Genomic DNA, 12,457 nt, shown 5'->3' with positions numbered 1-12,457 from the left:
GATAGCGTGAAGGGGGTGCCGGTGATGCAAGTACTGAAATCAAAGAGCGAGAGACCTTGGGGTTGATGGATGACCGCAGCAAGCGGGGCTGGTACAGTGTGAGAACAAAAGAGTCAAAGCATTGGGAAGAAGAGACGGAGAATGGTCTTAGGCAGCGAGGAGGAGCCTACCTCCAGGCTCTGGGGCAGGAGGGCATGTGGGTGTGGGAGTCACGGTTCAGCAGAAGAACAGCAGGTGCTATGACTGGAGGGCCGTGCAATGGTTCCTGGGTGGCTGAGAGCCAAAGTGGTCCAGGCTTGACTGGCACCAGGGTCCCTGATGGAGGTACCATGCATTGGTTCAGTGATATGGCCCAGGGGCTGGCCTTAGACTTGGACTCTAACACATGCTCAGTCAGTGTCTGTGGAATCTTAGGGAACGCATGGCCCTCTGGCCCCGAAACTTGGATGAGGCAATTTCTCAGGACACTGTCCTTCCCAGAGTATCCTGGGGCCAAGCCAGGTGTCTGAATATTGTGCAGTCTGCACTGTGTCCAAGTGGGTAGGAGGAGGCCAGCTCTGAAGTGGGGGTCCATGCGGCAGACTGGAAGCAGGAGAGGAAAACAAATTACAAGCTACAGCTAGGGACAAGGCTGAAAGGGGCAAAACAGGTGGGGTGGTAGGGAGACAAAGGGATAAATGGGGTTTAACACAAGGTCATTGAGGACAGTCTTTATACATTGCACCTGTGCTCCTGGAACCTGCAATGGGAAGTCTTAAATCCTGACACTGGTCAGTGCAACATGATGGATTGTGATAACAGTGCACTTGATTTGGGGCACAAGCCCTTCTGCACGTGAATCTGTGAGCATCACCTTCCTGAGCCCCTGGATGACTGCGGCTCTGCAGGCCCTGCACAGTCCCTCTTTCTGTTAAGAGTGAACAGTATCACACAGAGTCTCAGCGGATCTTGGAGACATGGCAGGCATCCCAGTGTGGGCTCTAAGTCAGCATTGCCCTGCTGAAGTTGAACAAATGTAGCCTTTTGGGGCTGGAGTATGAAATAGTTGTATAACAAGGGATCTGATGTTTTCTTTGTTGGTTTTTGTTTTCTCACATTTTTCTTCCCATATTTTGATCATATGAATAATTGAGATATTAAATATCAATGCCATTTACATGCATGTCAAGTATGAAATTAATACAGTAGAGTTTATAGTCCACATATTGACTAAGTTTTGATGTTTGTGGAAGTTTGAAAATATAGCCACAGACTCTTTGACATATCCATCATCAAGAGGTCGGGGCTCTGGCCCCTCCCTGTGAGGAGGGTGGTTGGTGACGGCTTCCACCATGAGGGGAGGGTACAGGGGAGCTAAGTGACCGGCAGCTGGGTCATGAAAGGCCATACAGCTTCCCCAGTGCGCACTAGAATGAACGCTTGCTCTTGGCGCCGGGAGCTGCCACGCAAGACGTCCAGGTGCATGACAGCACCGTGATGAAGCCTCACGGAGGTGCTCTGCTCTGTCACCCCAGTCCCCACATCATCCCAGCAGAAATGCCAGCGACCTGAGGGAAGAAGCCTCTAGATCTTTGCACCCCCTCCCTTCTCTATCTAAAAATAACTGGGAAAATATCCTCTGGTGAGGATTTAGAACAACACACAAAATTGTAGCTCACAGTCAGCTTTAGTCAGATAATCATGAAAGGTCTGTTAAAATCCACAAAGTAGGAAAAATAAAAATTTCTCTGATTTTTTGTGTTCTGCAAGTTGCTTTTTTCCTTGAATTTACCTGGGAGATGTCTGATAGTGTTGGAGCTTACCTTGCGAAAAGCTTAAAGAATGGTCTTCTCACTGGCAGAATTAGAGCAAAGGTAAGAGTGCTGTGTTGAGATTAAAAATTGAAATTAGACTCGGTTTAGTTTTGAGATTTTTACCTTTCACATTGTGAGTTCTCGTGGAATGCTTACGAGACAGGAGAAAGAATGAGATGATAGAGTGACTGTGTGTGTGGCCTCTACGCTGTAGAAGAATGGATAAATAACCTTTACCCACCACTTCAACCAGGAATCCTCCCCCCATCCACACAGATACCATCCCTCAGAGCACAGGCAGAAGTGAGAGTGCTGACATTTCAGTCCTCCCTCTGATCAGCCTCCGGTGGGGGTGCTAGTGAGCAGCACACCAGGCAAAGGGGGGCTGTTAGGCACTGGGAGAGGATAGAGGGTAACAGTGAGGGCATTTCCAGGTCCTGACCCATGATGAGGCTGTGTGTGCAGCTAAACTCACCCTTTAGAACAACTGGGCTTAAAAACTCTTAAATGTTAGTGTATTTGTCCCGGACCGATGCTGGAACATGCGTTACAATATACCGTCCACATTTTCCCAGGGAGAACTTTGATTTGTCTCTTTGCTTTGGGGCTTTGTAACAATGGCTTCAATGCTTTTTGGAAGTAAGCAGGGAATAGGTCACAAATAAATAATTTTTAGCAAGTTATCCTTTATTTTCTTTAAACATTTTTTATTTTCAACTACAGTTGACAAACATTATTATATTAGTTTTGGGTGTACACCCCAGTGATTGCACAGTACATAACTTACTAACCATGACTATTCTGCAGTAACCAATTTGTACTTAATTTTTTCACCTTTTTATACCCGTCCTCCCAACACCTCTCCTATCTGGCATTTGTCAAAATGTTCTCTGTATTTATAAATCTCTTTTCTGTTCCACGTGTTCATTTATTCTGATTTTAGATTTAATTGCTGATAGATACGTATTTATTGCATTTTTATTGTTCTTTTTTAAAAATTCTTACCCAAGGATATTTTTCTATTGATTTTCAGATAGTGGTGGAGGGGGCGGGGGTAGAGAGAGAAACACTGATGTGAGAGAGACACACCAACTGGCTGCCTCCCACGTGACCCTGACCAGGGCTGGGGATTGAACCACAACTGAGGCATGTGCCCTTGACCGGAATCAAATCCACGACTCTTTGATCTGCAGGCTGACACTCTACCTCCTGAGCCAAACTGGCCAGGACAATTGTTTCTATTTTTTACCTTTTTATTTCCTTCTTCTTTTTAAAGAAGACCCTTTAAGGTTTTATATTGTACTGGTTAGGTGGTGGTGAAGTCCTTTAGCTTTTTGTTGTCTGGGAAGCTCTTTATTTGTCCTTCAATTCTAAATGATAGCTTTGCTGGGTAGAGTAATCTTGGTTATGGGTTCTTGCTTTTCATGACTTTGAATGATTCTTGCCAATCTCTTCTGACCTGCAAGGTTTCTGTTGAGAAATCAGCTGACAGTCTTATGGGAGCTTTCAAGTAGGTAACCAACAGCCTTTCTTATACAGCTTTTAAGATTCTATCTTTAACCTTTGCCATTTTCATTATGATGTGCCTTGGTGTGAGCCTCTGGATCCATCTTGTTTGGGACACTCTGTGCTTCCTGGACTTGTGTGTCTTTTTCCTTCACCAAGTTAGGGAAGTTTTCGGTCATTATTTCTTCAAATAGATTCTCAATCTCTTGCACTCTCTCTTCCCTTTCTGGTACCCCTGCGATGTGGATGTAGTTACACTTTATGTTGTCCTGAAGGTCCCTTAAACTATCCTCATTAAAAAACTTTGTCTTTTCTCTTTGCTGTTCTAGTCTAGTGGTTTTTTTTCTACCTTGTCTTCCAAATTGCTGATTCATTCTCTGCTTCATGTAACCTACTATTTATTTCTTCCAGTGTATTCCTTATTTCAGATATTGCATTCTTCATTTGAAACTGGTTTCTATGTCCTTTTTCATGCTGTTGAACATCCTTATAATCACTAATTCAAACTCTATACCTAGTAAATAACTTGCCTTTATTTCATTTACCTATTCTTCTGGAGAATTCTCTTGTTCTTTCATTTGGGGCCTGTTTCGTTGTCTCCCCATTTCAGCTGCCTCTTTGTGTTTGTTTCTGTGTATGAAGCAGATCTGCTATGAATCCTAGTCTTGGTAGGGTGGCCTTGTATAGTGGGTGTCTGTGGGACCCAGTGGCACAGTCCCTCTGATTACCTGAGCTAGGCATGTTTCTTGTGAGCATGATGTGGGCCCTCTTGTTATGACTGAGTTGTGTTTTTTGTTTTAATCTTCACCCGAGGATTTTTTTTCCCCCATTTATCTTCAGATAGAGTGGAAAGTAGGGAGGGAGGGAGGCAGAGGGAGAGAGAAACATTGACATGAGAAAGACACATTGACTGGTTGCTTCCCGCACGACCCTGACCAGGGCTGGGGACCATACCGCAACCAAGGTACATGCCCTTGACCAGAATTGAACCCGTGACTCATTGGTTTGCAGGCCAACATTCCAGCTACTATGTTGGTGCTGATCACACCAAGAATAATTCGCCTCGGCAGGGTTTGGTGCCTGCGAAGATCTCCCTGTGGATACACTGCTGTGAAGCCTTGGATCCTGCTCTGTCATTGGGTGAATCTGGCCCCTGGGTTTATTGGTTGTGGGCCTCTTTGGAGGGACTCTTGTGCAGGCCAATGTCTGATGCTGCCTGGGCCTGGGTACATTCAGAGAAGACCAAGCTATGCGCCAAGGCTGGCTTTTACCAGCACCGGGTCTGGGGCAGGCCAGCAAAAGTCTCAAAGCACCCAGAGATCCACCTCCACCTGCAGGCTGCCTGTCAGGTTCAGTCACTGAAAGAGCCTCCGACTGCAGCCCCCTGCAGGGTGTAAGCTCCACAGGGTCAGGTGAGAGGGATTCCAACAGGTGGGGCTATTCCTTCCCCCCAGGCTGATGCCCCTTGGAAGGGAGTGCTCTGCTCGAGGAAGATAGTTCTGCAGTGTGGGCGAATGATCAGCACGGGATCCTGGCGGCTGGCCTTCAGCTCTCTCCCCAGAGCCATCAGCCCCAGACTCTTCTCGCTTGACTCTAGTCCTCTCTGCCCCCCACCCTCCCTCTGCCAGAGCCCAGGATGAGTGGCTGTGAATGTAATTTTGTGTGTTGGCCCTTTAAAAGGGTGCCTGGTCTCTAGCCAGCTCTCTTTGGTGGACAGAGACCCGCTGGAGGGAAAGGGCTGGTGCCCACAACCCAGGAGAGCACTGCCCTAAGCTGTGCCCAGAGACCCCTCCTCACTCCTCCTCCTGGCTTCTCTATCCCTCCAGGCAGCCCCCCTACTCCCTTCTCCCACCCTCTGGTGAGTTCCCCCTCCCAGCTCTCCCTCCCTTTCTCCAGGTTCCCACTCCCCTTCTCTCCTCCATCCCCTCACCCCTTCCCCTAGACCCTGGCTGAACCCCAGCTCAGTGGCAGCACCTGGTGATCACCTTCCCACAAGATCCACCGGTTCCGTCACGGCCCACAGCCCAGGGATGTGAGCACCAGAGGTGCGGGCCTGGGTCCAGTCCTGGCTCTCAGGCACCCTCCAGGGGCAGTTGTTCTCCAGGTCTCTGCGGGTGGCCTGGAGGGAGGGGACACTGGGCTCCATCTGAGGAGGGGCCCAGTTTCCTGGGCGTGTCAGAGGATGACGTGCCAGATGCTTCCAGAGGCTTTGTCTCAGAAACAGGACTCAGAGTGGAGTCACCAGGACGCTCACAAGAACACTGGCTTGCAGGCCTCTTTCCCTTAGGCCATAAGTGTCAGTGGCAAATAGAATATCCAGACTCGCACCGAGCCCCTGAGGGTTCCTGAGGTTCATAGCAGTGGAGCATATCCCTGGGACAGCCCCCTTGTCCTCACAGTGTCCCCCCCGAATCAGCCCTCAGATCCTGCTGCGGGCAATGTCAAAAGACGCCGAGTGAGGAGGTTACAGCAGAGCCCCCGCCCCCAGCCTGTACTTCTCTGTTCTGATGTTGTCAGTTTGTGTTTCTGTGCTGGGGCTTGGGTTTGCTTTTGGTGAGTTATTTGTGGTGACACGCGCCCGCGGATCTCTGCTCCTTCTAAGTCAAGGGCTGTACCATAGGGCCATGGAGGGAAGCATGTCCTCAGACTAGGAACGCCAGCGATGGCGGGAGCAGAGGGCCTGGCACCAAGGGCATGTGTGGGCTGAGTGACTCGATCCGCGTCCTCACCTGTGCACTAGGCTGACCTGGTTGACCTTGCGGGGTGCGTGTGGGTTAAGTGCCAGGTGAAGACAGAGCGTCGGGCACGTGATAAGCACAGAGGAAGCTTGGCCCTTGGTAGTGACGTGTCCTTGACAGGCCCTCCTCTTCCCACAGGGTCCACTAGGGCCTCCGAGAGAGACGCTCTTCCGAGGTGACCACTGGGGACTCGACTTATGGAAGCGCTGGCCCGTGCACACATCACTGCGTCACCGTCCTCCAGGGCCGCAGTGACAGCGCCATCGTCTGTGGAGTCTCACCCTGCGGCCGGCCCCAGCAAAGCACCTTGTCCCAGTAAGTCGACTAGCTCATGTGTCCGTGGCTGGACATCGCACGCGTGTCCCCAGGCTGTGCGGGGGGTGGGGTGATGGTGGAAGGCAGGAGTGCAGGAGGGCTGGGTTCCCCGCACAGTGTTAGGGCCTGGCTCATGCAGGGAGCCACAGCCCAGCCTGCACCCTGCTGAGAGCTCTGTGTGTGTGTGTACAGTCCGTGTCAGGAGCAGTCACCATCCTGAGTGACTTTCCTGTGGCTCACAGGGACAGAGGTCAGACCTGCCATCCACTGCCTGGGAAGTTCACACACACACACACACACACACACACACACACCCACACCCAGACCCGGCTGTGACGCCAGTCCACTGTGGGCACTGCCTAGCCAGGTCACTCCGGGGCCTCTGCTCTGGTCTGTGACCTCCACAACCCGCCTGCCTGACCGGCTTCAATACCAGGACGTGGAGCCCAGGAGGGCGCTCGTGCCAGCTCTCGTTGCCGGTGGCCAGAGCCCTCCGTGAGCTCTGGCTCGTCACCCTTTCCGGCAGGGTCCCTGGCCTGCTGTCCCTGCCCTGTCGGTTGGTCACCTGTGGGAACACACAAACCTTCTCTCTGGCAGGTCAGGGCCCCTGCAGCTCCATCGGGGCTCAGCAGTCCTGCCTGGCCCGCCGCCTCCCGCCCAGCAGCTGCGAGGTGAAGCCATCAACGTGGCGGCGGGCCAGGCATCCCTTGAAGAGGCCTCCATAGGCAGGTGTCCTGAGGGAGCCGGGACTCAGGTAGACAGATGCGCAGGCCCCTCCGGGATGGACCTCGGGGGAGCTGGTCGCACAGGTGTGGGTTCCCAGGGCCCACAGAGCAAGCCACAGGCTCGGAGAAACAGACATCGGCCGCCTGGTGGGGTGAGCGAGGGCCTGGTTCGTTCACTCCTCGCCCGGAGTCACGGCTGCCACTGCACCTCCGTCCCCCACGTTGTGCGGTCTGGCCACGCAGTTCCTCCACGGCGTCTGTGTCTCTCTCGGACGCAGAGAAGTTACAGCAGGATGAACAGGGAGGGATCCACCTGCCTCGTGGAGTGAGGGCCGTGTGCATCTTCCTGCCCAGCATCCGAGAGTGTGATGAGCCACCACTGACATCTGTCTTAAAGTCCAGGACCTGGGGCCTGGAGGACAGGGCAGCCTCTAAGCAGCACTGGCAGGAAAAAGAATGCTGTGCCCTGGCCGGTGTGGCTCCGCGGTTCGAGCGTCGGCCCGCGGTCCCGAGAACTGGGATCATTAGTACCGAATCTTGGGGACTTACTTGCTTTCACTTAGCTTAATGACCGGGAGATTTGTCCAAATTGTCGTGTCCGTCAACAGTCATTCCTCTGCTTGCTGAGCCGAGTCCCTTGGGGTGGCTACACCACAGTTTGTTTACCGCTCACCTGCCGAAGGACATCCGGGCTTCCTCTGTTGGGGGCTGTTACTTTAGCTACTACGACAGTCGTGTGCAGCTTTTGATGCGAATCAGATTTTGTTGCTCTAGGCTAAATGCCCACTGGGTTCTGGTAAGTATACGTGTCACTCTTACGACACTGCCACGTCTGTTTCCAGAGTGGCTGAACCACTCACCTTGCTGCCAGCAGCGTCTGAGTCCCCTTTCTCTGCATCCTCACCGGCATCGGGCACACTCAGTGTTGCTTGTTTCAGAGTTTCTAACACGTCTCTTGTGGCTTTGATTCGTCTTCCCCTAATGGCTAGTGATATTGAGCATCTTTTCCTGTACCTGTGTGTGTAGCATGTTTTGCCATCGGGTGGGCGAGTCTGAGGCCGCCTGTCCTGCATGATCCCCGCCCCGAGAGGGAGAGCTGACCTCGGCTCCCCTGACGTGGGACTGCCCCCTTAGCTATTCCACAGGAAGAAAGGGGTGTGGTGATGGTGGGTGGTTTGACCTCCGAGGTCAGGAGCACAGGCTCAGAGCGTCAGGTAAGCTCGGGGTGGGGGTGGGGAGAGGATGTGAAGCTTCCCGCCCCGTGTATGACACCCACCACCCTTCCTCCAGTTCACACCCCAAGACTCTTTAGTAAGAATCAGGCTGTGGAGGTGGAGTCACTGGGTGTTGCGAGGAAGCTCTCTGACTGGCTCGCAGTTGGAAATAGTGGGGCCCAGTCACAACAGGGTCACAGATATTACCCCCTTTTTGGAATGTGGAAAGTCTCAGAGGGAAGCTTGAGTTGTCCCAAAAGGCCTGTGGGTCCCACCAACCCTCCAAGAGCAGGGCCCACACCCATTTGTCATGCTCTGCCCAGCACCTCACGCATGACCCGTGGTGGGGGGAGGGCCACCTCGGAGCGACTGTGTCCCCCACCCAGTCTCACCTTCTCCCTGAGGCTGACTGAGAACATAAAGGTGCTTGAGAAGCCCTGAGATCCAGGGCGGGGCCTGGGGGCCAGAGCCCCGGAGGAGCTCAAGCGTACCCCGGAGGAGTGACTGGCCCCGGCAGGAGCCAGGAGGGAGGGGGCGCAGGGTCCCCTCCAGCAGGGATCCCAAAGGCAGGCTCTGCAGTCCTGTGGCTCACAGGAGCCTCCTGACGGACACACATCCCAAATGCAGGTCCCTCCCAGTGTCTTCCAGGGCACTGGCACACCCATGCAGAAGGTTCCATTTCTACCCATGACCAAGGTCCTCTTCATTATAACCTAGCAACTGAGTCATGAAAGTTTACTAAAAGAGGGTATCCATGAGGGAAAATGAGGGTGATTCTAGAGCTACTGAACACTGTCAGTGCGACCTCAGGTAACTTAAAACTTGTTTCTTTCTTTCCCCATCTGTAAAATGGGACTAATAACAGTTCCACCGTCATTGAGATGCTGGAAGAGTCAGAGAGCGTAAAACAGTGTCTGGCCAGAGCAGGCACTGCAGAGGTGACCTGTCATCATGACTGCAACATGTGGGGAGGGCGCCTCGCCCCGGTGGAGGGTTGGAGTTCCTGCCACCATGGAGGGTGGCTGCATCAGGGCTGCCCTGGAGTCGGTGCACTCTCCCATTGACACTAATCTTCCTCGGAAATGGTCAATTTCTGTTAGTTTTGCCGTAGTATTACTGACATCATGTGTTGGGAGTGGTTCGGGAAGCCCTACAGAATACAGTGCTGCATATTCTACCCAGTAATTTTTGACATAAGACTTTCTAATAACTAGATTTCAAGCCGTCCATGTGTATGGTTCAAACATGGATCATCCTTGTCCTGTAGTTAAAGCTGATGTCTATATAAATAACACCCCTCCCCCAAACATTGGACTTTTGCTGAACACTGTCTCTGTCACTGAGTTCTCTATGTGGGGCCATCTGGGGAGTATGGGCTGCAGGGATTTCATCCTCTCCTTGGATTGCTCTGGAATATTGGAGACCCCATGCCTGGAGGGCCCAGGAGGGTGGCCCTGCTTTTCAGAACTAGGTACATGTGGAGTGGCAGTGGCCCCCCTCTGAATGGCACCCTAGCTCAATGTAGTGGCAAGGGTCCATGGGCTCCTCCTGGGGACCCCAGCTCCCCATGCTGTCCTCTACCTCACACCTCTGCCCCGCGTGGGCATGGGCCCCAGGAGCATCTTTGCAGAGAGCTCACCCACATGCACATGCGCAGGGTCAGGACCTGGCTCCAGACATCACCTTACTGACTGATCTGACCCGGTGCTGACCCATCTTCTGCTCTGCACTTGAAGACTCAGTGTATCTCTTTCCATGTGTTCCTTGCTCTGCTGAGGGAATGGAATCCTGGCCGAGTCAGAGTCCTTTCTGCCCAGGCTAAGAAAGTAGGCCTGATATTTGTACTGAAGCTCGTTCACATACATATGCCCATTAGATACAATACACTGCATTGGTTATTAAGGAAGCTAGGTCCAGAGAGGGTAAGACACTTGTCAGAGGTCACACGTAAGGCCCAGGCGAGGAGTTCCCTGTAATTAAGATGATTGTGGTGGCCTAACTCCTTAACTAGTGCACTAACCTGCCCCTTTTCATGGCTCCTGCAGATGCCCAAGGGACCATCCGGGAAATTGTCTTGCCCCGGGGCCTTGACCTGGGCCTGGACCTGGACTGGCCCAGCGGACCGGTGCGTCCTTCACGCCGAGCAGCGGTCCCACCTGGAGATGGAGTTCCGGCGCTACCAGTGCCCTGCGCACACTGAGCTGGCCCGCCCGCTGAACCTCTCTGAGTCCCAGATAAGACGGCATCTGGGCCACGCCGCCCTGCCCTGGCACCCTGGCAACTCCATGGGTGTGAGAAGCAACGTGGGAGACGTTCAGACACACATTAGGTTCAGGCATTGCAGGTACACCAGAGACAGTCAGTGCAGTGCTGACCAGAGAGTGGTGTGTGCCCGCGGGAGGCCTTAAGGGTGCATGACCGTGTGGACAGAACAAAGGGAAAGGCCGGAGAACCCTGGGGGCGGGCACTGAGGGTGCAGCCAGTGGCTTAGGGGGTGTTGGCCTGTGAGAGAAGCTTACAGAAAGGGATGTTGAGGGGTTGGATTTGGGGAGAGAGGAGATTTTATACAACTGGCATCTCATTTCCCATTCTGGGCCTTTTCTATCCTTTGTCACCCTTTTCTTCATCTGGTGTGGCTCAGAACCTCTTGTTAGAGAGAAGGGGTCTGAGCACCTCTTCCCCCAAGAAGGGCGTATCGTTTTTACGATAGTATGCTTAACCAAAGGAAAAGCCCACTTTGAGTCACCGCGTTAGCATGAACTCAGGTGTGCTCACAGTAGCTTGTTATGCATAATTAAAGACACTCCTATCACTCAGGAAATTCCAAGGGGTTAGGAGCTCTGCTAAGAACCAGCAGTGCATTAAAATGATAATTTACTGTGATCAAATGAGATTTATTTCAAGGATGCAAGGATGGTTCAACATTTGCAGATCAATCAATAGTGACACATCACCTTAATAGAATGAAATAAAGAATCGTATGATCTAAGTCTGTTTCTGGTTTTGTTTTGTTTTTTCTACATTTATACAAAAAGGGATTGAGAAGTGTAGGTTGCATATTGAACTAAAATCCAGTTTTCTGTGCTATAGTTTTAGGATAGTGCTTGTTGAACACTGCTGGTGGTTTGAATTCTGACTTTCCACCATTGTCTGCTGTTTAAAACAGCAGAAACTTTTATTGATTTGCACTTCGGGAACTGAGAGCATAAAGACAAACTTGGCAGCTTTTCAGGATGAGCACAGTCCTGGAGAATAAATCTCATAGAGACCGCTTTACCCTTCATGTTCTGCAGGTCTAGAGGTCTTATGGTGAGTAAACCACAACCTTATTCTTAAAATTAACTCTGATTGAGGATTTCAGACCAAACTGGCTAAAGTAAATGTTGAAGAAATGTACAGGGCATTTACCCAAAGAAGTACACTATCTCAGAGCTGTGATATTACAGCGATGTTATATCAAGCCCTTTCTTAAGATAATGAGGAGCAGGGTTGGGTGTTTTTTAGACCCAGACTCCCTGTATATTATACAGGTCAGAGTTGAATCTTTTTTCCAACCTAATTTCTGAAACCACTAAATATGTCAATTAAGAAAAGGACTTTTAGCCCTGACCAGTTTGGCTCAGCAGTTGGAGCATCGGCCCGCAGACCGAATAGTCCAGTCAAGGGCACTTATCTTGTTGGTTTGGTCCCTGTTCCACACCAGGCGCCCACTCAGGGTTCCAGTGCCAGGAAGATAATCCTCATCACTTCTGGCTGGAAAAACCAGCGGGAATTGAGGTTCAGGGAGGCTGAGGCAGCTAGAGCCCCAGGCAGCTCCTTAAAGGGCCCGCGCACAGACTTATCAGACTCACTCCCTCTAATCTTGGAGAGCAGGCAGCTCGAGGGGCAACAGAGACATACAGGGAAGAACTGAGCTGTTTGGCATTGGAGCGAGGGCTGGAGAGGGGACTTTCTCTGGGACACACATGCTGTCAGAGGCCTTTGTTTCGTTGGTGAGCTCTTCCTGGGGGCAGCAGACACCCACCATATCTGAGACTCCAGCAACCTGGTTGCCCCGCCCTAATGATTCCCTGAGGCCCCGCCCCACCCAACTTTTAGGCCCACCCAAGCTGTTGCCAGTTGCTTAACCGTGGGATTGACGAGTCTTGGATCCTGCTTCAGGTTTT

General features: G+C 51.9%; 1 long non-coding RNA gene across 1 annotated transcript; it reads left to right on the top strand.

Moving 5' to 3' along the window:
* Positions 1–5,284: 5,284 nt before the first annotated feature.
* LOC118631156 lies at positions 5,285–10,351 on the top strand. The gene is made up of 3 exons (XR_004959735.1): positions 5,285–5,344; positions 6,176–6,352; positions 10,337–10,351. It is a non-coding gene; the product is annotated as an uncharacterized LOC118631156 (long non-coding RNA).
* Positions 10,352–12,457: the final 2,106 nt, after the last annotated feature.

The sequence above is a fragment of the Molossus molossus genome, unplaced genomic scaffold, assembly GCF_014108415.1.
Source record: "Molossus molossus isolate mMolMol1 unplaced genomic scaffold, mMolMol1.p scaffold_m16_p_15, whole genome shotgun sequence".
Taxonomy (NCBI): Eukaryota; Metazoa; Chordata; class Mammalia; order Chiroptera; family Molossidae; genus Molossus; species Molossus molossus.
This window is presented reverse-complemented; position numbering and strand designations above follow the sequence as displayed.